Source organism: Pezoporus wallicus, unplaced genomic scaffold (assembly GCF_028554395.1).
Source record: "Pezoporus wallicus isolate ANWC-B61680 ecotype Strahan unplaced genomic scaffold, APGP_CSIRO_Pwel_v1 contig_5785, whole genome shotgun sequence".
Classification (NCBI taxonomy): Eukaryota; Metazoa; Chordata; class Aves; order Psittaciformes; family Psittacidae; genus Pezoporus; species Pezoporus wallicus.
The window spans coordinates 3,522,187-3,548,263 of NW_026641150.1; the positions used below are offsets into that span (position 1 = coordinate 3,522,187).

Below are 26,077 nucleotides of genomic sequence, written 5' to 3' on the forward strand. Positions count from 1 at the left end.
GAAAGACTACCACAAGATCTGCCACTCAAATCTAATGATGAGAGTGTATCTGCTCAAGGCAGTGGGCTTTCAGAAAGCCAGGTTTTTTTTCTCCAGGCATAACAAGCATAGAGCTGCCAGCCGCCGGTGTTGCCATCTAGAGAAGCTATTCCTAGAAAAGCAAGAAAAATGTGTGGGCTGAGTTGGAAAGAAAACGTGGAAACTAAAGCAAGCTGGAGAGTCCCCTGTAATAAAAGAGGTGAAGAAAATCCCTGTGTCTGCTAAGATATAAGTTGATGAGCAGAACTCTCCCACCCACCCAATAACTGGGCTTTTTAGGTATACTGAGCTTGTGGGTGGGATGAAAAGCTTCTTTTACATGCTCCTGCAAAATTTTACTGTGCCCAGCAGACAAATAAAGTATACTAAATTTCCTGAACATTTTAATATTCATTGCAAGGCAAAATAAACCCAAACAAAAACCTTAGAAAAGCTGCACTTTACAGAATTTTCTATACGTTTTGCAGGTTACACAGAAACCACCTGATGATACTGCCAGAACAATTCAAGAACCCTAGTCCGTGTTTGACAGGTCCAGCCCTACTGCAAAAAAAGGAAAATCCCACACGGGAAGCCTAAATGAGACAATGATGTCAGCATGATACATGCAAGTGATCCTGGATAATTAAAGAAGAACTTTCTTTAATTATTCTTACAATAAAACCAGTTTGAAATTCAATTTTTACCATATTCTTAATTGTAGGTCTAGAAAAAAGAAAACTCGTCAGCTACTGAAATTGCACACACTCTGCCGTTCTCCCATGGCTATAACTACACTGGCAGCAAACTGTCCTAAACAGACAGGAGTAGCAGTTCTCACACTGTGACAACTAAAATGCTAAAGAGACAGAACTGATTCTCAATTGTGAACACACTTTTAATCACAATTTTCTTCCTCACATATGTGCTTTTCTTGCCAAAGTTGCAAATCCAAGCCTTGGAAAAGTTAACTAAACATGTTCGTAAGTGCCTTGAGTATCATAACTCAGCTGATTAAACACTTGGAAGGGTTCACCTGGTGGCTTTGAAGTGGAGCAGAGGACCAAACCAAAGCTCTGCAGGTGGTAACGTAATCCTTGGGGATCTATCAATAAAATTGTAACAATTCTTTAGTTGAAGCAAAGCCAAAAGATTCACGATGGGAAATGAAGCTACACACAGTAAGAACGTAAAACTTTACTCCCTGTACCCAAGGTTAGCAAACTATTACAACATCAAGGTACGTGCCAGTAAAGCTATTTTCCTGTCTTACAGATTTAGCCTTTAAGGTGTTTTATGCACTTTTTCAAACCTTGCTGCATATTTTAAGTTTATACTTAAAGATCTTCCTGCATTCCGAGACAATTCTTATTATTGTCCTTTGATGCTGGCTTTTTCTTGGATATTTTCCAGATGAAGCTCTAAATTGAAGTTCAGCAGAAAAACGATCAGAGCACTACATTTCAATAACAGAAGCACTGAAAATGTGTCCTTCAGTGTATTAAACTCATTGCTGGAAGCTACATATGAAAATATATTACCCACCTTGGAAAACTCTCCATTGTTATAATTTGGTCATTTCACACACCAGTGATCAATCTCAACTGAGCACATTCTGTAAGTCCACACATAATGATAAAAAATTAGACATACCAGAGAAAAATTAAAGCCATTCCTTTGTGAACGAGTTTATTCACCTAGTGATTTTACATAAAAATCACTTTTCTACTGTTTCTTGGTATGAAGCTAAACAAGCTGAAGATATATGAATTGCTGACTACAAGGGTCAAGGACTCAGCAACCTGCACTGTGTCCACTTTGCAACAAAAGCTGGTAGGCACACAAGAAAATAAATAAATCGACTTTAAAAAACAATCTTAGAAGTATAGCCAAATGAAACTGCTTTTTTAAAAAGAGAAAGGAAAAGAGGAAAACTTAAGTAATACTGCTGCACCATTCCCCCAGTGCCCTACCACTCTGAGATCCAGCACTAGACCTCATCATACAATTCTCACTACAGCAGCTCCCCCTCACCCATGACAAAGAGTGGACAAGCAACAGAATGATGCTGCATAGCAAAGGAGAGCATAGTGTTATTTTTATACAACTCGCTTTAGTCCAAAGCAAGCTCACACTGGTGAATCCTACCCCAATTTGGACCACAGCAACAGTCATAAATTCAGTTCAAATTTAACAAACCATTCCCAAATACCAGGTTGGAGGCATATATATATATGTAGTGCAAGACCAAAAATACAATATTCAACAGAACAACCTGTAATGCACTCAGTACTTGCTCCCAGCCTGAGCAGATAAAGGAAGCAGGCACCCTCATTTCTGTGACTGGTATGCGACTACATGCTTAACCAACAAAACAATAACAAAATATCTTCATCAAAATCCCATTCATAGCTGTTAATTTAATGGAAAGCCTCTTTCTGCATGAAGAATACATGAGTAATAGCCTCCACAGCAACTTTAACAGCAGACTGTTAGATAAGGGGCTACATAACCCAGCAGCTGGATGCTATTCAGCTACCTGACAACCTCTAAGTAGCTTGGAAAAAGTAAATTAATCAGAAAAAGTATGCCCCTAAGGCAATGACCAGTGTTCCCCTGGCAATGCAAAGGGAGCAGAAGGGAGATGAGGGGGGAAGGAGGTGGATTCAGATGCTTTGAAAGAGGGATTAGAACAAGCGGTTGTGTGATTCAAGACAACATATGATGATCCCTCTGACACAGCAGCTGCAGGAACATACAGACTTCTCCACAGGATGGTTACACACATTTATTTTAGCCTTCCATAAATTTACAGTATTTTAAGACAACTGCACTGAAAGCAATAAAAAAAAGCACACAAAAAAAAACACCAAAAACAACAACAATAAAGAAAAACCCACAAACCATAAAACATTCACTCGTGACTTTTCTCCATGTGAAAATACTTTTTCTCATCTAGTGAAAGACACTTATTGTCAGAAATATGTGGAAGTAACCCCAATACCCTAATTCAATGCTAGAAAATATTCACAGAAGAAAAAAGTTTAAAACAATTATATAGAAATGTGTGCAGGGGTTCAAAAGCGTGGATAATCTCAGAAACCTCAAGTGTATTTTTGATCACTTTTAAATGCAATGTTTCAGTCAAATCTTGTTCATTTTATTCCCAAATGAGTATAACCATGCTAGACAGAATACAGGTTTTTCAGTTTTATCTTGTGAGTTTTCTATTTGCTGAAATATTTCTGCCATATGGATGGATTACAGGCAACTCCAAAACATACTCACTCACAGTCAAGGCCATTCCCAATCTTAACTATGCACAAAACACTGCAAAATGGAAAAGGAAGAGGGAAAAGACTAACACAGCCCCAAAGCAGACGTTATCACCTTCTGTTTAGGTAGCAGCAACTAAAGTATGCACTGAATAAAGCTTTTTTTCTAAAATAAAGATCAAATATTTATAAACTCCGAAAAATTAAATGGTATTTCCCTAAGAAAATCTGAAGAGGCATCTACACAACCACAAAAACTATGAGTTATATTGATGCCAGGTGCAAGTATTCTTCAAGTATTCTTCTTGGGGTTTGGAATTTTGATTGTTGTTGGGGTTTTGGGGGGTTGGCTTTGTTGGAGTTTTTCTTACATCTAATAGGCACCACAATTTTAGAAAGATAGTACCAGCAAGATAAACAACTCATTGAAATCTGGCTGCTTAACACCACGCATGGCATCTTGCATGCTGGGCTTATCCTTTACATTCAAAAAGCTTGTCCCAGAAAGACGGGGTAGAAACAAGAGCCAAGGGCTGCTGCCAGTCAGGCGGGCAGCAAGCAGGCAGAGAGAGGTCAAAGCTTTCAGCTGCCAGCACTACTCAAGCAGACACAGCACAGGTTCACCTGCAGGCAGAATGGCTCTGCCTGAGATTTGAGGCTGGAAAGGCAACACCCCATTTCCACACACACCTACACCTTGGTAGGATGAGAGCTGACCAGTAGACAAGACTGAAGCTGTTTGATACTAAATTTTGTTTCCAAGTTCTGAGCAGCTCGCAGTTTGTAAGCCCTGCCATTTCACCAACACCTCCCCTTGCGGCTGCAGAGCACAGGAGACCTGCAAGACATGCAGCCCTTCCCTCATTGCTCTTCCTTACCAGCTGCTTTGCCAAACACTTTCAGTTCATGCACTGAAAAACAATTTCTAAACTGCCAAATGCACCTGAAATTAGCAATACCAAGCTGTTATCTACACAAACAAGAAGAAAAAGGGTTTACAATCACAAGTTTGTTGATGATTATCTTGCTGATCTATGGTCTATACACATAGAGACAACTCCTAGGTTTTTCTGCAAACAAAGTGATTTGCTAATACAGCAACAGGTGCTCTGCCTGAACTATCAGCAAAATTATCTTCTCTTTAGTAACTCTACCTCGATTCACTTGCACTCATTCACTGACATCAGACTCAGGACTGCTACCTCTGAAGAGCAAAACACTTAAAATTTCACTACCTGCTTCGCAAGCATAGTATAATCTACTGAATACCAAACTGCTTCTAATGCTATGTACACTTAGTAACAGTATGTATGCCGTCGCTGCAGAAGAGCAAGGCAATGTCCATTAATTCAGATCACAGTTATGTGTGGTATCTTTTAACCACAAGTATATTACTTATATTATCTCAAAGGAATCTGAACAACCAACTACTTAACTGCTAAAATTATCTATCTGGAAAGAATAAAAGAAAATAAATATCAAAGAACAGATAAATCACAAGGACAATCTAAAAAGACTTTTACGATAGAAGACTGAAACTAAGTCTAGTTGCACCATTAAACAATGTCTTATAGCTAAAACATGGGGGAAGGGGAGAAGGAGGAAGTGTTATGTTAAAAATTGTTTATTTAAGTGATCTGCATTAATATGTTTATCTTCAAACCCTGATTCCTCCAAAAGAGATATTATCACCCTCTATGCATTTAAGGGCTTTTCTTGCATCCCATTTTAATTTTTCCTTTGTTTGCTTTCATACAGTCTGGTTTTTGGTTTTAAATTCTAGGTTTTCATATTTTTAAATTAAAAATCAAACTAAATCATTCCTTGTTTTTCCCTTGAGGAACTAACTTCCTCTTTCCACCAACTTCAGCAGGCATTACATCAAGCACTGCCTGATCCACTCCTGGTCTATAACATCTCAGTACTATCATTCATTAAACAAAGCTAAATTACTAGCAGTCCCACTGACTTCATGGGACTGATGACAGAGTGATGTAATACACAATGTATAGGTGTAAAGTCTGCCTGTAAAAATAAGCTGGCTATGTGACACTGCAGGCAGAAGTTCAACATGTAATTTAACATGCATGTCATGACAAGTTAAAGAATGTATAACTAAAGAGGAGTTGACCTGCAATGTAATTGTGGTTCTTGTCTTGAAAAAGACGTACTTACGGCTCTGCTTTGTGTTTTGTAAGTAAGAGGCATTCATTCCCATAGGACTACTAGCAGTACACAGAGCCACAGCAACAGTAGGAAAAGTTAGGATACAAAACAAAGAATAAACATTTTGACAAAGCCAAAACATTGCATCTTCCTTATGTTCCAGAGAGGCAAAAGGAATATCTGAACTAAATAAACATCCAGGATCTCTGGTCAGCAAAACCAGAAAAGATCCTAAAGGAATACAACCACCACTATTACAAGATAGGACTAATGGCAGAAGACACACGTTGCTGCACTAAAGATATTACACAGGCTTGAATAGTTTTCTATCATTAGAGGTCTATAACATTTCAGTTTGTTACCGTTCCCCACGCATTCCTTAAGAGCCTCAAAGCTCATAAAAATGATGTGTCATATTTTGATACTTGTGCTAAACACAAGTTTTATTATTACCAGTGTTTAAACCCAACACAATCCACTCAGTCCTTACTGAGCTAGCTGATTAAATATCTAATATTCATGAACCAGAATTTTAATATTGAATGCTCAAAATGATTCAAGGTTTTTGATGTAACGGAACATAAGTCATTCAGTGTCAAGTGGAAGGCAGGGCCTGTATTATAGCATTAATTATTTGGGATACTAGCATTAATTTCTTTCTCTATTTGAATTAAATGGATTTCAAAACAGTGTGGATTTATGAATAGCCCACAATATAATTATTTCTATATTATCCCTGCAGCATTAGCAGAAAGACTGCCTACATACCTGAAAATGTAAAGGAAGGAGACTGATCATCAGTTTTCCTTTTAACCTTTTTCTGACAGACAGGAAAGGTGAAGCTCAATATGTTTATACTCTAACTGGCTTACACTCTTTTTTGATTAAAAAATATATGTCTATACTTATAAACACCATCTACATATTTTTCGTATTCAACATGCAATGATTAAAAGAAAACACATTAAGAATACACTGTAGCCAATTTCTTTTATAACTAAAACAAAAACAATTCTTAATTAAAAACACAAAGCTGCAAAAATAGCAGGGACTTTTACAAAATTTCAACACTCACTGGAAAAAAAAAAACACTAAATCTTAACTTTGATTTCCAAAGTTGCTACATCCCCAGGAGTTCAAGGAGTTCTGGTAGGAAAGACTAATGAAAGATACAGACATGGTGCCTTTTTTCCATCGCCTAAATGGTACCAATTTTCAATTCACTTATGTTACAGATACAGCCAGACAGTACTTGCTAACAAAAACAATACACAATGCAAAACAAATGAAGAAATACACCACCACTCATAAAACTGCTGTCTGCAGATCATCTGAGTCAACGAGTTACCAGAGCTTCAGATCCTGAAGGAGCCAGCATAACATTCCCATACAAAACATGCAAAAATCAGTATTCACAGGTTTTCATCCAACTTTACAAGACTTGTGCAGTCTGGTTAAACCAGAAACAGCTGTCCAGTCGAAACTGCAACTTTACAAATAAACATCAGCCAAGGCTAAAAATAAGCCAAACAAACCAGCTGTGCCACTGACTGCCGCTGCCCACAGCCCATCTACACAGGTGCCAGGTCCTGTCCCTGCACTCCACAGCATGGTGTTTGCACCATCACTGACAGTACTGACATAAAACCAAAGATCAGTGCATAAAGCGCCCACTTCCGACCTAAAAAATACTCAATACTTGTCCTTCTGGTTTTGATGAAGTTCTTGCTAAAAAAACTGAAAGCATACATATCTTTAGAGTGACTGGATGAAGTCCAACTACCTATTTTTTTTTTCTTCTACTCATCCAAAAAAAAGCTTTCAATCTGAAGCTACCAACTGCATTTTCAACAAACACTAAATTATTTAAAACAAAACAAACAAAACCCTAAATTGCAGTCGTAAAAACAAGAAAAAAAAAAAAAAACAAACAACTCTACACCAAGAAAAAGCTTACAGTAGTAAGTTTTGCTAAGCCAGGCGGCAGCATGCATTTGCAGCAGCCCGAGTCTCCTGTGGTGGAATCCAGAATCCCTGACATGTCATCTTTCAAGATCTGTCAAATTTGATAACACTATATGTGTGTCTGGAGGGACGCCATCCATTCAGGGAAATGAACACACGATTTGTTGTCATGACAGCTATCAAAATTCAGCCCAAGAACATATCATACAGCCACGTATCTTTCCTTCTGCATTAAGAGGCTGAAAAATACTTTCCTTGTTGTCATCTGAAGTATCATTAGGACATCAACTAAGAAGATGACTTCCTTGGAATAACAGTAGCCCAGGATGGCTCTGGGAGCTAAGTCCGACACACAACAGATGTGGGAGAAAACAAGTGTGATGAATACAGTGCTATTCTAAGAACAGGAAAGGAAACCTTCCAGCCATGCTATGCTGAGGGTGTTCCTAATGCATTGAAACCAAGAGATCAGTCCGATGTTTGGGACTGGACTCCTCTCCTCTGGTATCAGTGCCAGCAGAAGGATTAATTTATTGCTGTTCCTTGAAACAGTTTTAACTAGTCCAGAATGCCCTAAAATTCAGAGTAATGCACCAATTTAACTCTCCATGTGTGGCAGAAGTTTTAACAAGATTTTGTGTTTCTCTTCTCTCTTAAACATGTGAAAGGACTACCCATGAGCTGCTTTATTTTACTATATAGTTAACCAAAACCTTAATCAGTATACAAAAATTATTATGTCAGCCAACTTAAATTTCACAAGGACAAGTTAGAAAGTCCTGATCTACTTCAATTTACAGTTTGTATGCTTAATGAACACCACCATTCCTTTCTAAACCTTCCCGCCCTGCAAGGATCTATCCTCATTTTGAAGGAAAGGTTCTGAAATAGTGCTTAATGACTGTTTTCAAATAATATAAAAAGGAGCAATATAGTTAAATCAAAAGATAAACTGACTATTTTAACAGCTTACTTTTATTCTTAATAAAAAGCTTTTTCTTTTTTTTTTTTTTTAAATGCTGCTCTGCTAGCAGAACTCAGAACCTCACCCCAGCATGACCAGTAAGCACCTGCTTTGCTAACCCTCCTCCTGTTCTCCTGTTGGGTCTGACAGCTTTTCCATATTTGCATGGAGCTGATCCAGTGTAACCTATAGGGAAAGACAGCTGAGAGACAGCATTCATCTAGAAGTGGCTCCTCACACTACAAGAGGACGTGACCCAGCATCAGGAAAAGCGTCTGCAGTCTCTAGCCTCAATCTTAACTTTGTGTATCTGCTTTCACACTCCTGCCCCTTTTCCTCATAAAGGCCTTCACATACACTCTGATCATTTCTAGAACTCAGAAACTTTAAATGGCTCCAAAGGCTAAAAATCATTTTTTCTAGTAAAGTATTAATACTCTAAAGGCCTGGTCACTTAATTTTGGTTACTGATCCATTTTGACTAAACAGTCCCACCCTGGCACAGCAAACACTACTCACATCACTTCCAAGGACCACACGTTACGATACTTGCTGAAGTGACAGAGGAAGAAAGTGCCCTACCTATCAAAATAACACAACCCACTGAAATACAATTGTAATGGGTTATCATCTAACTATTTTTATTTTTAATTAAAAATCTTCTTGAAAACAAAGTTTATATTTCATTTAGAAAAGAAGGTTACTCCCAAATTTTGTAAACATACTAAATATATCGATTTTGTCTAATAAAGTTTCAGCTAATATCTGCAGTATATCTCGCTACCTGTTTTCAGATCTATTTCTACAGTTGTATGTACTCTGCAGACAGTAGATGAGTTGAGGAAAACCGGATTGAGTTTCTTCAGCCCAGATTAAAAACACACCTGTACTGCATTTTATTTTGCATCTTTATTCTGCCACAACTGTTAAGAGAAAAGCAACATTTTTGAGAATTCAGGTTATCTACCAGGAGTCCCAACAGGCAGACCCCACTGTCTGCTTCACAGAATAATCAATATTAGTTACACATCACCATATTAATACCTTGCTAACGAGACCAGGACCAAAACCAGCACAGCAAACCTACAGAGGGAAAAAAACTCTAAGCCACAAAGTTTGTTTCTACGAGTTTGAACAAACACTGGCTACACAAGCATGCCTGAGCTTCCACTGTAACAGATGTTTTTCTTAGCACGAGTATTTCTAAAACTTCACTGACATCAGGTTATTGTGCATAGCTGCAGAAATATAAAATGCAATGGGTTGCTCTTCTCAAATCAAGATTTATTTCTCTACACCTGAATTCCTGAAATTTACAATATTCTATTAAAGTTTAAAAACATACACTACCAAACCACCCTCACTGCACACAGTTATATATGCTGGGTTTAAAATATGAACTCACTTCATTAACAGCAAGGAACAAATTCATTTGTTGTGCCACATATATTTAATGGAATACAAAAATATATATTTCATATTTCGAGGCACTTCCAATTTACTCATTTCATTAGCATTTATGAAACAATTAAGAATCCTTATGATGGAGAAAAAAAGATTACTCCATGAAATAAAAAAAGCAACACTTGAAAGAATTACTTTACCCACTACTGAACAGAGCAATGGTTTAATTGGGCAGAGCACTGACAACTACGTTATTATGAGGAAACTAATGGGCCTAATTGAATCTGCAAGAAAAATTTAAACAGAACTTAAAACAGAAATGAGCTTAGGATTCCAGGGCTGAGACTCATAAATTTGCAAATCAAAACAGAAAAGTCATTTTTCGGAAGGTGTAAGTCATCAGGATCTCCTATGGTACCTTCTTCAGAAGACTGAACAACCATGCATGGGTTAAACTAATAGTACAGGTCACACTTCCACGTTTTACAAGGAAGAAACAACACTATTTCCCACATTACAAATACTATCCAGTTCTCTCGAAGATCTTCCACTCCAGGAACTAATAAGGGTTCTTGACTTTCACTCTGTGGAAACTATTGTTCTGCAATGCCCCTGTAAACCTAGTACACACAATGATAAAGTGTATTGCCTTTAAGTTTATTATTTCAGAGAGAGAGGAAAGCAGCTTTCCTGCAGAGCGCCTCAACTCTCCGCCTCTTCAGCACACCAGATGACCTACTTCAGGGGAGCAGGGTGCCCAGGGACAAGCATCCAGCACCTTACCCCAGGTCTGACTAAACTAACCAAAACACGGTAGCATCTAATCTACACGGTAGCATCTAATCTCACAGGCAGTTTTCAGCTACCTGAAACCTCCTCCAAATACCTCTAATAAATCCCCACCAGCAATCCTGCTTCCTCAAAATGCCGAGCAGGGGGTGGGGGGGAATACCCATGGCTTGGAAACCATCAGTGCCTTGATGCAAACATGAAATATTTTCTAGAACACACACTTCGGATTCACAGATGCCTTAGTTTTGATTTCAAACCTGCAGCAAGTAAATTGATACAGCACCTGTCTCCATGAGTCTGGAAGCAGCTTTTATGCTCAAGAAGCATGAAAAACACAGATACTCCAGGTAGTTTTGCTGCTGCTCAAGACCATGACCAGCAAGCAAAGCTATCTGGGCATCACTTTTGGAGTCACTAGCTTACATTTTCCACCAAGGAAAGACATGAGCACCACAAAGGACTAACGTACCAATAGCAACACGAGCTATGAAAAAAAAACAAATGCTGGAAAAGAAGCAGATGCCACTGACCTTGTCCCTCTTCTTTAGCTGACTGTAGATGCGAGGTAGCACATAAGAGAGCAAATACCTCTCCTTACACTCTCACACAACTAGCCAGGAGAGATTCTGTGTATCACTATATCACAATCAGAAACGTCATCTGACAGAAGTCCAATACAACAGCTAATGTTGCAATGACAGAACAATGGCAATGAGAGCTAACATCATAAGGAGTCTGTGTCTGTTTCATGGCTTATATGTATTTGCTAATTACAGTCTTGATCTTCATGGTGCCTTCCATCTCTACACTTATTCGCTGTTCCCAAAAGCGACATCTTCTGTCAATGTCTCAAGAAGCAAGTCCGTCACAAAGTTATTTGCTAACTGCTTAAACTGACTTGGGCTAGACAGAGGATTTCAGTTTCCAGAGTTGTGAAATCAGTATTTCTAAGAAGCGACAACATTATTTTACTTCAGAACTTAATAACCCTAAAAACGAAAACACAGTACCATTAACATCACCTGCATGGTACTAACTGCTTCAGATTACTAAAAAGCAGTGGCAAAACAAGTACTTTCAAACACAAATTCTTCATGAGCTCCTACCCAGTAAGCCCTTTCGAATTCATCCATATTAAGTTACTAGTCCAAACTCCCCATGCTACAAACTACGCGTGGTTAGGCCATGAAAATTTGTTTTTACAAAGGCCACTATCAAGTTTGGCGACAGAGCAGTCGAATTCTCCCAGGTTGAGCTGCTGCAACAGTAGCAATATGTTCCTCAGCAACAAATACTGCTTCACAAGCAGGGGAAGAAATGCGGCTCAGCAAACGAGAGCTCTGAATTCTCCCGGAGGTTCAGTCAGCATTCAAGTTTTAAAGTAACAAAGTGACAAGAGAGCTCCGAGTTAAATACTACATTGAATTCATGGAATAACCCCAATACATGCAAAGGACCACATTAAGCGCAAAAAAAAAAAAACCCAACCGTGGGAGATGCTAACATACGAACCAGAGTCGAAAGGCACTCACGATTATCCAGTCGCAGGTCAGACCTGAATTACAAACCTGAATCCAGACCTGACAACTTTATCTAAGGTGGGCCACAGTGCCCTGCCTGCCTGCAAGGGGTATCTCTTAGTTTGGGCACATTTTTAATTAAAAACACAATGAAAAGACTTATAAATTATTTCCTTTCCCAGACAACCCGGGATGCATTTTACCGAACAGGTATTACATGAGATATAATTTTACCTTATTTTCTCTCCTTTCTTTCTACCTTTACATCTTTTACCTAAGCTAGCATCAACCGGGGGCATATTGCAACGCGCTCCTCAAGAAAGCCCCCGGTTCTAGCTCTAATCAAGCCGAAAGTAAGGAACGGAAAGAGAGAAGAAAAGGGGGACGAGAAGGCCGGATCCTCGGAGCAGCCCGGTGCGGCCGCCCGTCCGTCCGGGAAACTTTCCTGTGGCGCCGCACTCCTCCGGCCGGGAGGCGCTGCCCGCCTTCGTCCGCCGCCGGGACCGACGGATACACAGCCTCCATTCGCCCACCGGGCCGGGAGCTGAGCCCCGCGGGGGGGGGGGGGGGGGGGTCCCAGCCCGCCGCTGCCCCGCGGCAGAACGGCGGGTGGCACAAAGCAGCGGCTGTCACACACACACAACTCAGGAAGATGAGGAGACGACCCCGGCCCCCCCGCAGCTGGACGTGGCACACAAACACCTCCCTCTCCCAGCCCCCTCGGGCTGCCCCCGGCAGGTACCGGCTCCTCCACACCCCCCTCCCCAGGGCGGCGACGGGGCCTCCACCGCCCAGGTGACACCCGCCCCTCCCCCGCTCCCGGCGGCCCTTTACCCCCGCCGTCCCCCGCGACCGCCACAAGTTTACGGCGGGCCTGCACCCCGGTCCCCGCCCTGGCCCCATCCCCGTCCCGCCTGCGGCCGCGCTTACCTCCGGCCGGCCGGCCGACGGGGAGCGGGGCGGGCGGCGGTGGGGAGGCTCCCAGCCCAGGCGGGCTCCGCTTCTTTGTCTCCTCGGCGGCGGCGGCGTCCGCTCGCTCCCCCCCTCCGCTTCCCTCTGCCCTTCCCCAGGCGGATGCGGGCCGCGTCCTCCAAGAGGGACCGGCTGGCTCCCCCCCTTCCTCTTCCTCCTCTGCTCCGCGCCGGACGCGTCCAAGGCCCCAGCCCGTGGCGGCGGCGGCAGCGGCTCCGCTCCCTGCCTCCCCCTCAGCCTGCTGCGCCCGGCGGCGGAGCCCCTCCCCCGCCAAACGCCCGCCCCCCTCGGCACAGGCACAGCCCCCGCCCTGCCCTTCCTGCCGCTGCCGCTGCCGGGATCGCGCGGGAGGAGCCCTCCGGACTCCCCCTCAGCCGCCGGGAGGTCAGCCGGTACCCCCTCCCCAGCGCGGCCGGGCTAGGCCGGGCCGGGGCTGCCACCTTCTGCTCTGCTCCGCCGGGACAGGGGGAGACGGAGCAAGAGGGGTTCCTGCCCGGCAGGAACGTTCTGACACCCCCCCCGCCACCCGCCCCCTTCACGCCTCGGGAGACCCGGCACTCCCGGTAAAGCTCCCCCGCCAGCAGCGGAAGCACCCGGGGAAAGTAGTGGCGAATGCTTAAACAAGCGGTGTTGGCGGGGTGGGGGCGCGCACGTCGGGGCCGGGAGGGAGGGAGGGAGGGAAGGAAGGAAAGCCGCGTCTCGCCCCGGCGATGCCACCGGCCGGGCCAGGGTCACCGAGCCGCCGCCGGGGAACTTCCAGCCATAGCATCAGGGTGCCTCCGCCGCTCATTGGCCGCGGGGCGTGACGTCACGGAGTGGCCGCGGCCCGGGCCCCAACCCCGACCCCAGAGCGGCGGCTGGGCCGGGATGTGCTCGGTACCGTGCCCGGCCGGTTTCCGGCTCCGCTTCAGCCCCGGGGCAAAGTTTCAGCCTCAGCGCCCCGCCCGTTAACCGTGTTGGGCGGTAATTCTTACTAAGGGTACGTACGTGCCCAGGTGGTGGTACCTCAGGAGAGGGCGCCGGGCGCGGAACCCACCCCTTAGTCCCAAATAGAGCCCTGTTCTCGGGAGCGTGGCCGGACCCCGCCGCCCGCTGCGCTCTCCGCTCATGGGGAAGGGGGTTTCCTTACGCGGAGGCCGGGGTCACTCTTGAGAAAGACCACCATGAGGCCACGGGCCTCAGGCAGGCACGTCCTTGACGGTCCCAGTGCCTGTTGCGGGGCGCAGTCCCTCGGCGGGGGTGGGTGACCCAGGGCTGTGGGAAGCGGAAAGATCGTCCCTTTGGAGTAACCCTGGGAGTTCAGAGTAAAGAGCTGCAGGGGGAAGCTGCTCCAAACGTGATAAACCCATTAACCCTTCCCAACGTGGCAGCTTCCAAAGAGAGGGGACTCGCACATGTTGCCCGTGCTGATTCAGTCTGTCCTCGGGATGTCTTTCTTTGGGAGGCAAGGCTACACACCACCACCTTTTCCCAACCCAAAATAAAGTCAGCAGCCCCACTGTCCCCTAGCAGGGAAAACTTTGGAAAGGGTTTTTAACTCTTCATATGCATACTGTCAGGTATTTCCATGCTCCCACTTAAACTAGTTTAGAAATCCTCAACACCCTCTTCCCCTTGTTAACTTTTACTAATTCTTGCAGCATTTAACAGAAGGTTTGGGAAGCCCCGAGTGTCTTTCACATGCCTGTGAGATAAACCCGAGAGGAAAATACAGCCTCTTGCTTCTTCCAGGAAAGGCTCTGCATGCACCTTTGGGAGGAACAGAAAGCTTTCCTTTCCAGGCTTCCCATACAAACATTTGACTTTGGTTCAGAGGTGTTAATCTTCCTTTTGAAACAATAATCTGCCCATGCGTTTTTAGAGCTGGAAAATATTTGGGGTCCCTGCTGCCTCTACCTGCCTCACTTGCATGTTCAGGCCTCACCATGGCTTGCAGAGGTTTAGGCAGAGTTTAAATGGTATCAGCCATCCAAGGACTTTCAGATATAAGTCTGTGTTTTCCCTGGAACAGCATGCACCGTGGGAGCGATAAAGGAGAGGTGAATTATCTCTGCTCTCCTTTGCATTTATAATACACAGTTAGTTAGGTTTCAGTCTCAATTTTGTCCCTCCTTACCACACCCTTACTAATGCCACCCTAAAGAAACCTGCCACTTTGTTGTTTCGCCTGCAGCGCTTGAGTTGAGGATGTCCAGGAGAAGCTGATGTGGCCTCACAAGGTTTACAGGTTAAATTAGACCTCTGACAGTGCTCAGCATTGTAGGGAGCTGAGTGAGCAGTAGATCTGGAAAAAAAAATGATAAAGCACACCTAGCTTTAGCAGATTAATGCTAATAGGATTTACAGAAGAATAATGTTTTAGGGAGGGATTTGGATTAATACATTGTCTTCAGGCAAAGGACTTTATTTAAGGACTCTGAAGCAAACTGTCGTTATGTATGTTTAATTACATTAAGAAACGATCCATTAAAGCTGTTTTTTTTCAAACTATGGCTTATGATGAACAGAGGACTATGTGGAAAGGGCTTGCAAGGGTATGTTGAAGGGTGTTTTAACTGCCTATCTGCTGAACACATCCTTATGTTTCGCCAGCAAAAAAGATCAAGATGTTGCCCTGAGTAGTATTTCAAGACGTTGAGCCTACTGAAATATTAATGTGCGCTTTTTGAAATGTCATAATTAGCTGTTATCTCTGGAGTAACATATTAAGAAGAGCTGGCTGCTTGTAATTTGAGTGAGAATTACGTTCTAAATATGAGGAGATGATAAATTTGGGGGAATCTGCGCAGAAGTGAAAGCAGTACATGATGTGGCGGGCACACTATTTTGTATAAAGTAAATGTGCAAAGCATGCACTTTTGCATATGCATAAAAGTGGTGCAGTCTTTAGAAAATATATACACAGGAGAGAAGAGCATGAATATTTCTCCCAGCCTAAGGCTGTAACTGTATAGTAAAAATGAAAGAAAAAATGGTTAAGCAATAGAAAGATGCCTCTTTGTCTTTGGCAGAGAAACAGCCCACCTCATGCTGCTGCTTCAGATAGGGTTACATGCAAACAGCCAACCCAGAGGTTGTGTGATGGACTTATTTTGCAATTACTTAATAGCAGTCAATTCATCTTGACATTCATATCTTACACAAGAGGCTAAAATAATCTTATCATGTCTTTTGGCTCATATTTTTTTATTTTTCTTCACTTTCCTTTTTTTGACTACCCAGTTTCTGTCCCCTGTGTGGTGCAGGGAACAGAAGATGGACACTTTACCATCCTCATGGAACAGCAGTGTCTTCCTCAGGATGGGTGCACATCCATAATCATCGCCACATTCCTATCAGTGCAGATGCAAAACACACTAACGTATTTACACCCCATTGTAGCAAGGAGACAATTACCGTATTGCAGATGGGGCTCCTTCCACCTTCTCAGGAACACAAGTACCTGATCCTTTTTCCTGGTGCATCAGGTTTTCTCATCAGCTGCTCTATCTAGAGTAATGAGCTAATACCCTCTGTTATCAGCCACTGGGAGACAATTTAGAGGGGATGTAAGAAGGACTAAAAAGTTGTTAGAGAATCTGGAAAACAGCATTGTCCAGTTCAGAGGTGGACAGCAAAGGTGTTTGGTCAGTCTGTGTTAGTCCACTGGGTAGAAAATACACCTAAATCTAAATAAACTTGTTCTAAAAATCTCTAGTGCTTCTTTTCAAAACTTCCATTTAAAGGTATTGATATTATAATGAACTCCATTTATATGTGTGGAGTTAAAATATTGTGTCACTAGCAGATGGAGAGGTAAAGAAACATGAGTTAATCTGAAAAAAAAAATGATTTTTAATTCTTTCTAATCTGAATTAAAAAAAAAAGAAAAAATCATTTAATAGTGCTTTTCAAAAAACTTCCCAGCTTTTGATTCAGTTAATTTTAAAATGTGGAAGGCAGTGGCAGTGTCTTCTCTCCCTCAAAAAAAAAAAAAAATCTTTCTTAAAGGGTTTATGTCTCTACACATCATCTAGTTTCTGCTTAAAGCATATGCTTGATTCCCATGTAGATGAAGGGGAATTACATGACCACTGCCAGGGGAGAATAGGTACCAAATACTCAATTAGTTAGTGCTGAGTCATTTAAATATATTTGCACAATGATTTTAATTCAGCCTGATGGAAACGCAGCTGCTTTTCTCACTTGCTGAATGGCTGCTGCATCTTCAATGACATTTACTAAAAATACTGAGGGGGAAGAACATGTCCTTAGAGCTCAAAATATATCAAAATTCTTCTCTTCAATGGACCAGAGCTACCCTAAGGTGCTGTAAAACCACAAGCCAAATCTATCAGCAGATCACATTTTATTATGACAAATTCTATTGTTATCTTTTGTAGACAGTTGCTAAGATTCAAAGTATTTATGTAAGGAGAACAAAACGGTGGTTTGGGCTTTGGAAATGTCAGGGCCTTTGATTCTCCTGTTTATTTAAGAGTGCAAGTGTGCTGAGGGACATCTTTTGAACTCTATTCAAAGGTTAAAACTGATCTTTCATACAGTTTTGAGATTCAAAATATTGCTGCTAAATGTTTTGACTCTGCATTGTAATCTCTGGTTTGCACTTGAATAGCAAATTCTGTCCAGAACTGGCTGTTCTGCACACTGCAGGGACCTGGGCACTGCATCTTCCGGCCATGAGATGCAGCCATCTCAAGGGAGGAGCACAACCCCCTGACACGTGGCAGGCCCATGCAAGAATTCAGAGCCAGCAGTGCAAGCTATAGAGTCCCGCTGCCAAGGTAGCTTATGTCAAAATGTAATTAGCCACACTGGACTTTGCTTGGGACTGCAAGCTGTTACTCCCCTCTCATGGGGAAAAACAGGGAGAGGCAGCAGAGAAGAAGCAGAGTAGATTTTCTCGTATTTGGAGATCCAGTAGCCCGCATGACAAATGTATGGCTTTCATAAGTTTAGAGACCAGTGCTTTCTTTGCTTGGAAGGTGCATTTTGCAAGTACATGTAGTTGTTTACTGATGAGAAGCTCAACACTGGGGGCCCTCAACCTGGAGCCACCAGCCAGAACCTGGCAGCATATGTGTGCTTGAGCAGGACTTTTTTTTCTGGTCTATCCCAGCTTGGCATGGCAGCCACAGCATGGGGAGGTCGGCACAGGGAATTGCTGCAGATTGATAGCTACACTGGTGGATCCTGTCAACCCAAGACCTTGGGCAAACGGAGCAGAGGGAGGATGGCACTGATTTGGGCCAAGAGGCTGGAAAAGCAACTGCAGGTCCTGAGTGAAGGCAACACAACAATCCTGTAATGTGACACTGGCTTGGATTTAAGTTCCTACTCAGCTCTGTACTACGTCTCTACAGTCTTAACTACCAACTTCATATGCGCAAGGTGACCTCACCATGAAGAGCAATAGCTGTTGTCAAGAGTTTCACAAGCTAACAATACTGTAGTTGACTGCAGAGAAGGAAAAGAATGCTTATTAGCCGCCTTATTTCTCTTCTAATAACTGATGACTAATCATATGCCCTGCCTTTGACAACTCTATTGTCAATTACTATGGTATTGTCATTGTTATACAAAATATTTAGTATCTGTCAGAGCAGCAATTCCAAGAAGCATAAAGCTATGCAAGAAATGCAACCTTCAAACAATGTTTTCATCCTTCCTGACTGCCAGGGGAAGTCTGGAAGCCTGATCCCTGTGAACTCAGAAACCTGTAGATGAAAGAAAAATCAATGTGTTTTAAAATCAAGATTTTATGTTAGTTTCATGGCTGGTGTCCTGATTGAATTTTTGAATGTTTGAGGTTGGCAATTCTGAATTAGGTCAGATACTGTAAGTAGTTTTCTGTTATTATATCCTGGCATGAAGGATATAATGAAACGTTCATGAAACGTTTCCTTTTTGAATAGGTAATGCAGCCTGTTACCGATCAGTACATGAGGTTTTAGTCTACAGTGTACACAGATGTACAATCCACACAGATCAAATATTGTCTATAATCTACGTGGGTCATAGCCAAATCTGCATTTTCTGGTTCAGAGAATACAAAAGCATACTCTGTATTTTACATTTCAATCTGGAATTAAAAGGCAAAAAAAAGATGGTTACAGTAGAGTGATCACTAGATGATTTTCTCTGCACCTACATGATCTACAATAACAGGGGGTCAAGCACAATGGATGTACAGTAACAAACCATGGTTCCACCTGCTTCTGGTGAAAAATTTAACCTCAAGATATTTTGTATGGTTCCTTCTTAATGTTACAGGGCATAGGATCTCTACACTTAAGAAATGAAGTCATCCTTGTTTTTTAATGGGGATTAGGCAAAAAAACATGTAACTAGTTGTAACATTAAAATGAGCATTTGGATATACAAGATGATGGGCCTCTGTTTCCAGTAGAACTGGTACGTAATTATTGTAAAATAGGGTGTACTCTGGTATTTTGCTGTCACTCAGCAAATAACTGCAGTCACCACTGTGGAATTAATTGAATAGTACATCAGTACAATCAATCGCTGCTCTAACTAATTAAAATTAGAATTAGCTGAAAGAAAAATAGTATAGAAAACTAACATGATTGAAAGATAAATTGTCCTGTGACTCCATCAATTATAACTGAAATTGCTGTACGATTGTCCATAATAGAAAAACTGAATACAAGACAGCAATATAAAAATCACCGGTCAGATACAAATATTACATAAAGGAATCTGGAAACACTGAATTGTTAAATCAGAGATGGAGAAAATTTTAACTATGAAATTATAAATATGAGTTATTAACTGATATCAAGATAAAGTAAAATTTATTTTAGATGTTGATTGCTTTTTAAACAGAACTCATGTTCTGCAACATTAGTTATTTTAATGAACAAGCTTACTTTTGCATTGTGACCATGGGCCGGATAAAAAAATAATCTGGTTACAAAATAGTTATGGGTTTCTTGGGTTTAGGTGGGTTTTGTCAGCTTTAAAGCAACCCCTTTTTAAGTAGCGATTGCAAAGATAGCAACCTGGCCATAGCAAATAGCTGAACATACATAACCTCAGATCTGCCCCACTATCATTCTTTTAGCTGATTTCTATTACATACAAGTATTGTCTACAGACAAGAAAAATAATTCAGAAATCAGTCTCCCCAGCCTTTGTTTTCTCTCTGTCACTGTCACCCAAGTTCTATATAGCTTTTGCTTACTCAGTAAAGCTTGGGCAGTTTAGCTTTCATATCTTTTATGTGATTATAGTAATAGTCTGCTGGGATGATGGAGGGCTAATTTATAGATGTAAAGCATGGAGAGCATCATATATAGGTGGTATATTTTAGCGTTATGACTCACAGCAGCCAAGTCACTTCTGATGCGGCAGAAAAATCCAGCATTCAGCTGAAACATATCGGGTGCTATTTTTTATTCTTTCTTCAATAGATTTTGTGAGTATCCATTATATTTATAGTTTTAACACTTCGTAGTCAGATACCTTAGTCCTAACATAAGTCAAGGCACGTTTATCTGCAGTCTGCGAACATACGTGGGCATGTGAAGAAGAGGACTCTGGGCAAACATCTGAGTTAGTGCCATCTGCCAAAAGTAGGAGCAACCCTTGGCAAGAAATAGGCTATTCTAGACCAGGGGTCTGAATAGTTCCCCAAATTCCCAATATAATATGTCGCAGCTTTTTCAGTGCCGAACCTCTCTTTAGCTGAGATTCCTCACCATAGCTGTGAACACACACTGTGCAGGAGGCACATGGAGCAGGAGGCACATGGAACAGGAGGCTACATGCTGCTCAGCTGCCATATGAAAATGCAGTGGTCCAGTACGATGGGTTACTTGACCTAATACTAACAACCAGATCTATTCTACGTTTGAAATTACCTACATACTGACTTTTAAATGTATGTGGAATAAGTTAATTCTTATGAACTTTTACATGGTGTTTTCATCCCTGTCTCCTGGAGGGTTTTCTGCAGAGATCACCAGCGCAGGATCACCTGCTCCTTTCCTGGGATTTAAAATTTGGTGGTGAGGTCCCTAGCTGACAGGGAAAATTGTGTAAGCAACCTTACCTGCAGCTCATTTACTTTGTGTTGATACTGGTAGTTCCTGATCAATCAGGAAAAAGAATGTTTCCTCTTCCTGCACCCCGCAAAACAAGTTAATTTACCATAGGAGTTTCCCAGCAGACCACAGAGAACCATGCAGAGGGTCAATACTTTAGGTCCATTGCCTCTACAGCCCCCCTCAAAGGCCACAGCAGCACAGCTGTAGTTTCCTCTCCTCCCCTTGCTAGTTGCTGGCTTCAAAGATCCTGCAAAAGCATTGGGGGTGGGAGGAAAGCTCCGCACCGTGGGAGGGAAAAATGATAACAGGGTGTGGTTGCATTCTCCCCATTCCTGTCCCAAACCTCCTAGTCACTGGGCCCTCTCCACTAAAATACCCCTGGGAGGGGAATTCCTGGGAAGTATCCAAGCTAGAGGGAATGAATTGTGCCTTCAGCATGAGATGTTATTGTTCATATAGGTCTAAAGATGTTGCAAACTGGGCTTTGTGCTGATCCCACACTGTCATTTGCCCCATGCAGCGTATCACATCACAGTGTGGTGTGTTTTAATGGTATCCTCCCCCAACGGGTGCCTTGTGCTTCAGTGTATGTAACTTTGAAATTGTTACGGAAAAGCTCATGGTTCTCACTGATTTCATCTGCTCTTGCAGTTTCACTGTGAGTCATCCAATATGGTGAGTACTTTGTTTTACTCACGGACCAGGCTGACCGAATTGAATCTTTAGTTAGGTCATCTCCTCTCAGCTTTCTTTTGGGAAAAAAAAAACAAACCAAACAAGCACATAAAGTTTCTTGCTCTTAAAGCTGTGGAGGCACACTTGAAAAAGTGTACTCCTAGGCTCTTTTGTGCTAGGAGGTAAATAAAAATAAGCCTGCCATTGCACTTTTATTAGTGCATATTTGGGGTCACAGGTTACGCATACCAGTGGCTGGCAGTTCCAGGTGTTTGGTGTCTCTGAAGCTTCCACGTATCTCCATGCAGGCACTGAAAACTTGTATTTACCCACCCTTGGGAAAGGAGCACTGTTAACAAGACCTCACAGGGTGGTGGTGAGGCTTGATGAATGTTTGTGAAGTGTTCTGAGATCCACAAAGGGAGAGCATTGAAAGAATAGTAGTCCTGTGTTTTTAACTGCTTATAGTCTACTTTTAACTGCATTCAAGTGTTTTGTTCTTAACTGGGCTTATACTACACTGCTTTGCTTGTGAATCTTAATAAGGAGGATAGTATGATTGCTACAGCAGTGCAGCATCTACCCATTGATATTTCAGGCTTAGGTCCGACTTGATCTCTCAAAGGTGGTTGTTGCAGCATCACACAGAGCCCAAAAGAGCTGCAGAGGAAATCTGCTGAGATGGGTATAACCACCTGGCACCCTTCTAGCCCAAAGCTTTACTTGCTGCCCTTAACCTGTGGGATAAAGTCAATCTCACACTCTTCTTCCAAAGCTGAGCCTATTGAGAGCACCAATTACAGTGGAAATCCTAAAACTACACTTTCAGGGAAAACCCTTTTATGATTTGCTGAAGCCAGGATTTCAGCCCTCTCGAAGCAAAGATGCTGCTAACAAGCAACGGCAGTGTTGGTTTTAAGAGTAACACATTCAGTCGCACAGGCCAGGCTCACAGAATGGAAAGTTATTTTTCCCACAGTCTGGCTAAAAGTGGAATAATTATGTCCATTACTTTATCAGAGTTGATACCTTTGCAGTTGTAAACAAGAAAGCCTCACCAATTTTGCACTCAATGGAAAAAATCTGTATGCTTTGATAGCAATACACCAGAGACAGCACATAATGGAAATGTTGTCATGGAGTGCCAGCTAAAAAAGAGAGGAAAATGGCTGAATAATTAACTCTCCAAAGACTTTTTCCTTTTTTTCCTTTTTCTTTTTTTATTTTTACTTTCTTTTTCTTCACCTTTTCCTTTCTCTCCTTTTCTCTATCTTCCTCAATCTTACCTCCTCCTTCTTCTTTCATTCTCTTTTCCTTCTTCTCCTTCTCTTCCTCTTTCTCTAATATAGAAACACATAGAAATTATTTCCATCTCAAATAGGCCTGTATGCCTTTTTCGCTATAATTTAAGATTTAGAGCTATAACAAATCCAGTTGAGTTTTCAATTGTAATTTCCCAGGCGCTTCCTGCTTATGGCTTTTATCATTTCTGGCTTAATACTGGAAAACCAGACTTACGGACATGCAGATACTGTGGAATTAAAGGTAACATTCTGCATAAGCAGAATAAAGCAGTTTGGGGAATATATCTGCCAATTAATGTCTCTCAGTTAGATGAATGCTGTACTGTTTTTATGTATCTTTGGGTTAAATTGTGTGCCCTCACCTGGCAGTTCCTTGCCTTCTGAAGGGCAGGATGGGCAGAAGGATCTTGGTAAACTTGGTCACTGCTGCCTACATACATCAGCTGAGCTTCCTGAGGAGGAAGTAGCCTGCCCCATTCAGAGATATATTTTGGTCTCAATTCTTTTCCTGCAGCAGCAGCAATGTGTGTGTTTGACCTGTGTTGCCTGAGCCCTTTTTAATTCACATTAATTTCTTGCTGACCAACAACAATTGATTATCTGAAACAAATATAAATATTGCTTTAGACCTTTGTGGTTTCCCTAAGGCTAATTCCTAGATTAAATCATAATCAGATGGCAGAAAACCTTTATTCAGAGCTAGGAGAGCATCTATCTAGTATGAACCCCAGCAGCCTCTGTTTAGGCTGTGACTAGCTGCCTGTGTTCATACTGATTGATATTTTTCTAATGAAGTTATACTGACTTTATTTCTCAGACCTTTGCTAATACTTTCACCAGTAGAGGTGTTCATTATGTGCAAGCATGATCCAAGCCTGGAGCTGGGCACTGTGCTCCATGAAGTACACACACAGAGCCATGGAAGCAGACGCCTAAATGCTCAGTTCAAGGTGAATAGAGGCCACGTGTCTCTTTCCTTCTTTCCCAAGTCTGCATCCTGCTTACAGCAGCTCTGGCTGTGGCTGACCCTTCCCTTCGACTCACTAGCATGGCATAAAACTATGTAGGTTTTGCTCATCTGTTTGTTTTCTTCCGGGTTGTTGAACTGAGGTGGTGCAAGTACAAAGCCGACGCATGACTGACAGTATCACCGCGAGATACAGAGTGGGACTGTGTGGTGGTGACAAGGGTGTGAGAGATGGGTGGGACTTCCAGCTTCAGGGTCATGAAGCTCCCCAGGACTTGTGAAACCAAACCCTTTGGGGCAAAGGGGTTAGAATAACAGCACCCTCATCCAGCACCTTCTGCAAGGAGCACCTGCAGCCCAGCACCAAGAGACATGGTGAATGAGAATCTCTGAGAGATCCTAGCCGTGCTCCTCTGGCCAGGATGAAGGGATTCTGAACTTGCTTTGCTGACCAGGCGATGGAGATCTCTAAATTTTACTGACTCCCTCCTTCCCAGCTGAGTGCCTCACATGGCAAGCTGTGACAATACACAGTCTTTCTTCAGCCCCCAAAATCTTGCCTTTACCTTCAACAGTGAAGGTGAAGGTTCTCATAGGCAAAACTGCTCCATAACTATTGCTGCCTCCTGTGGTGGATACATCCTTCAGTTGTGTGCCAAGCCCACTGTGACAGGCCCTTAAGACAAATAAGCACTGTATTTTTGAGTTGCAATCAAGCCCAGATGTGACAAGAGCATCGGGGATGGTTCCAGACACGTGCAGGTGCAGAGCTAGCTATTTTTAGAGACTTGTGGAGTCAAACAGGAAGGTGTGGATTTGCAATGTCGAGCACAGGCATCTTAATAATACGTAAGTCTTTTGTTAGTCATTGGGTCAAGCCCTAAGCAATTTATTAAGTTGCAGTCATACAGTCAGAAAGCTGAAGTGAAGTCACGTACAGCCGCTGCAACCACATTGTCCCAGCTGAACAACTGCAAGAGTGAGGTGGGCCATCCTTAGCCACCTAAAATAATTCCTACAAACTTATTTCATGGCTACTCAAAAGTAAAGTATACATCCATGATTTATGAGTGATTGGAGAATCAGCTTTCTAATTCTCCCTAACTTTCTTGGACACTTCATTTACTGTTTGAGCAAATGTCCTATTTCTTCAGATTCAATTGATGGATGTGTTTAGACAAGAGAAGTTCTACTAGAAGTGGCTTATTTTATGGATTTTCATGTGTTGGGAACAAGTGCTTTGTGTACTTTATATGGAATTGGATGTGATAGAGAAACAAAAGGCTCTGAGCATCAGCCTTAGGCAATAGCATTTTGTTATTAAAAATAACAGATAACAAACAGCTGCAAAGAGGGAGGTAGGATCTATGTTGGGAAAATATTGGAAGACTGCAGCCAGAGAAGAGGGAAGCTGGATGTAGGATTAGCAAATAAATTCCCCTAACTCGTCTCCTGCAAATAAATCAGTGAAATGTGAATGGCCCTCATTCTGGTAGGGAGAGGCAGCACACAGTAACCCTACCCCCTGCACCCAGCTCCCTTTGCTCCCAATAACACCCCTGGCCCCAGAGAGCAGAAGCCACATCTCATCCTGCCCTATGGCTCTGCCAACCCAAGCAGTGCCAGATGCAGGATCATCGTCTCCACCTTTGGCTCCCAGAGTGAGCTGCTCCTCCTGTGCTTATGTTGCTGTTATTCCTGCACACCCTTCCCAGCCTTCGTTTTTCAGGGAAGTGGATGTATTCTGATCCAAATGCTTTTTGTGTATTTTAGTAACACTTGCATTCATTTACTGCTTGCTAAATGAACAGTGTAATCAGTATGTCCAATACAGGAAGGAGTTCAAGAGGGATGTTCACACTAGGAGAAATTTAAATAGCATGTGTGCAAGAAGCAATTTACTTCAGTATGGTTTTAGGTATTTTGCCTCCTATTATAAATGATGCAGTGATGCCATTTAGACTAATCAAGTATGATTACTGATTT

The 26,077-nt window shown here is 42.4% G+C and overlaps 1 protein-coding gene across 3 annotated transcripts in view; it reads right to left on the reverse strand.

Annotated features, from left to right (window-relative positions):
* The window catches only part of NCK2 (NCK adaptor protein 2), an 86,202-nt gene extending 72,988 nt beyond the window's left edge, over positions 1–13,214 (reverse strand). For 2 of the 3 annotated variants that reach the window (XM_057422196.1, XM_057422197.1), the window contains exon 1: positions 13,035–13,214. The gene's annotated coding sequence lies outside the window, so the exon portion shown is untranslated. Of the gene's footprint in view, positions 1–6,227; positions 6,273–13,034 lie in introns of those variants that run through there. The other variant, XM_057422198.1, reaches the window with a different exon arrangement.
* Between the last annotated feature and the right edge of the window lie 12,863 nt (positions 13,215–26,077).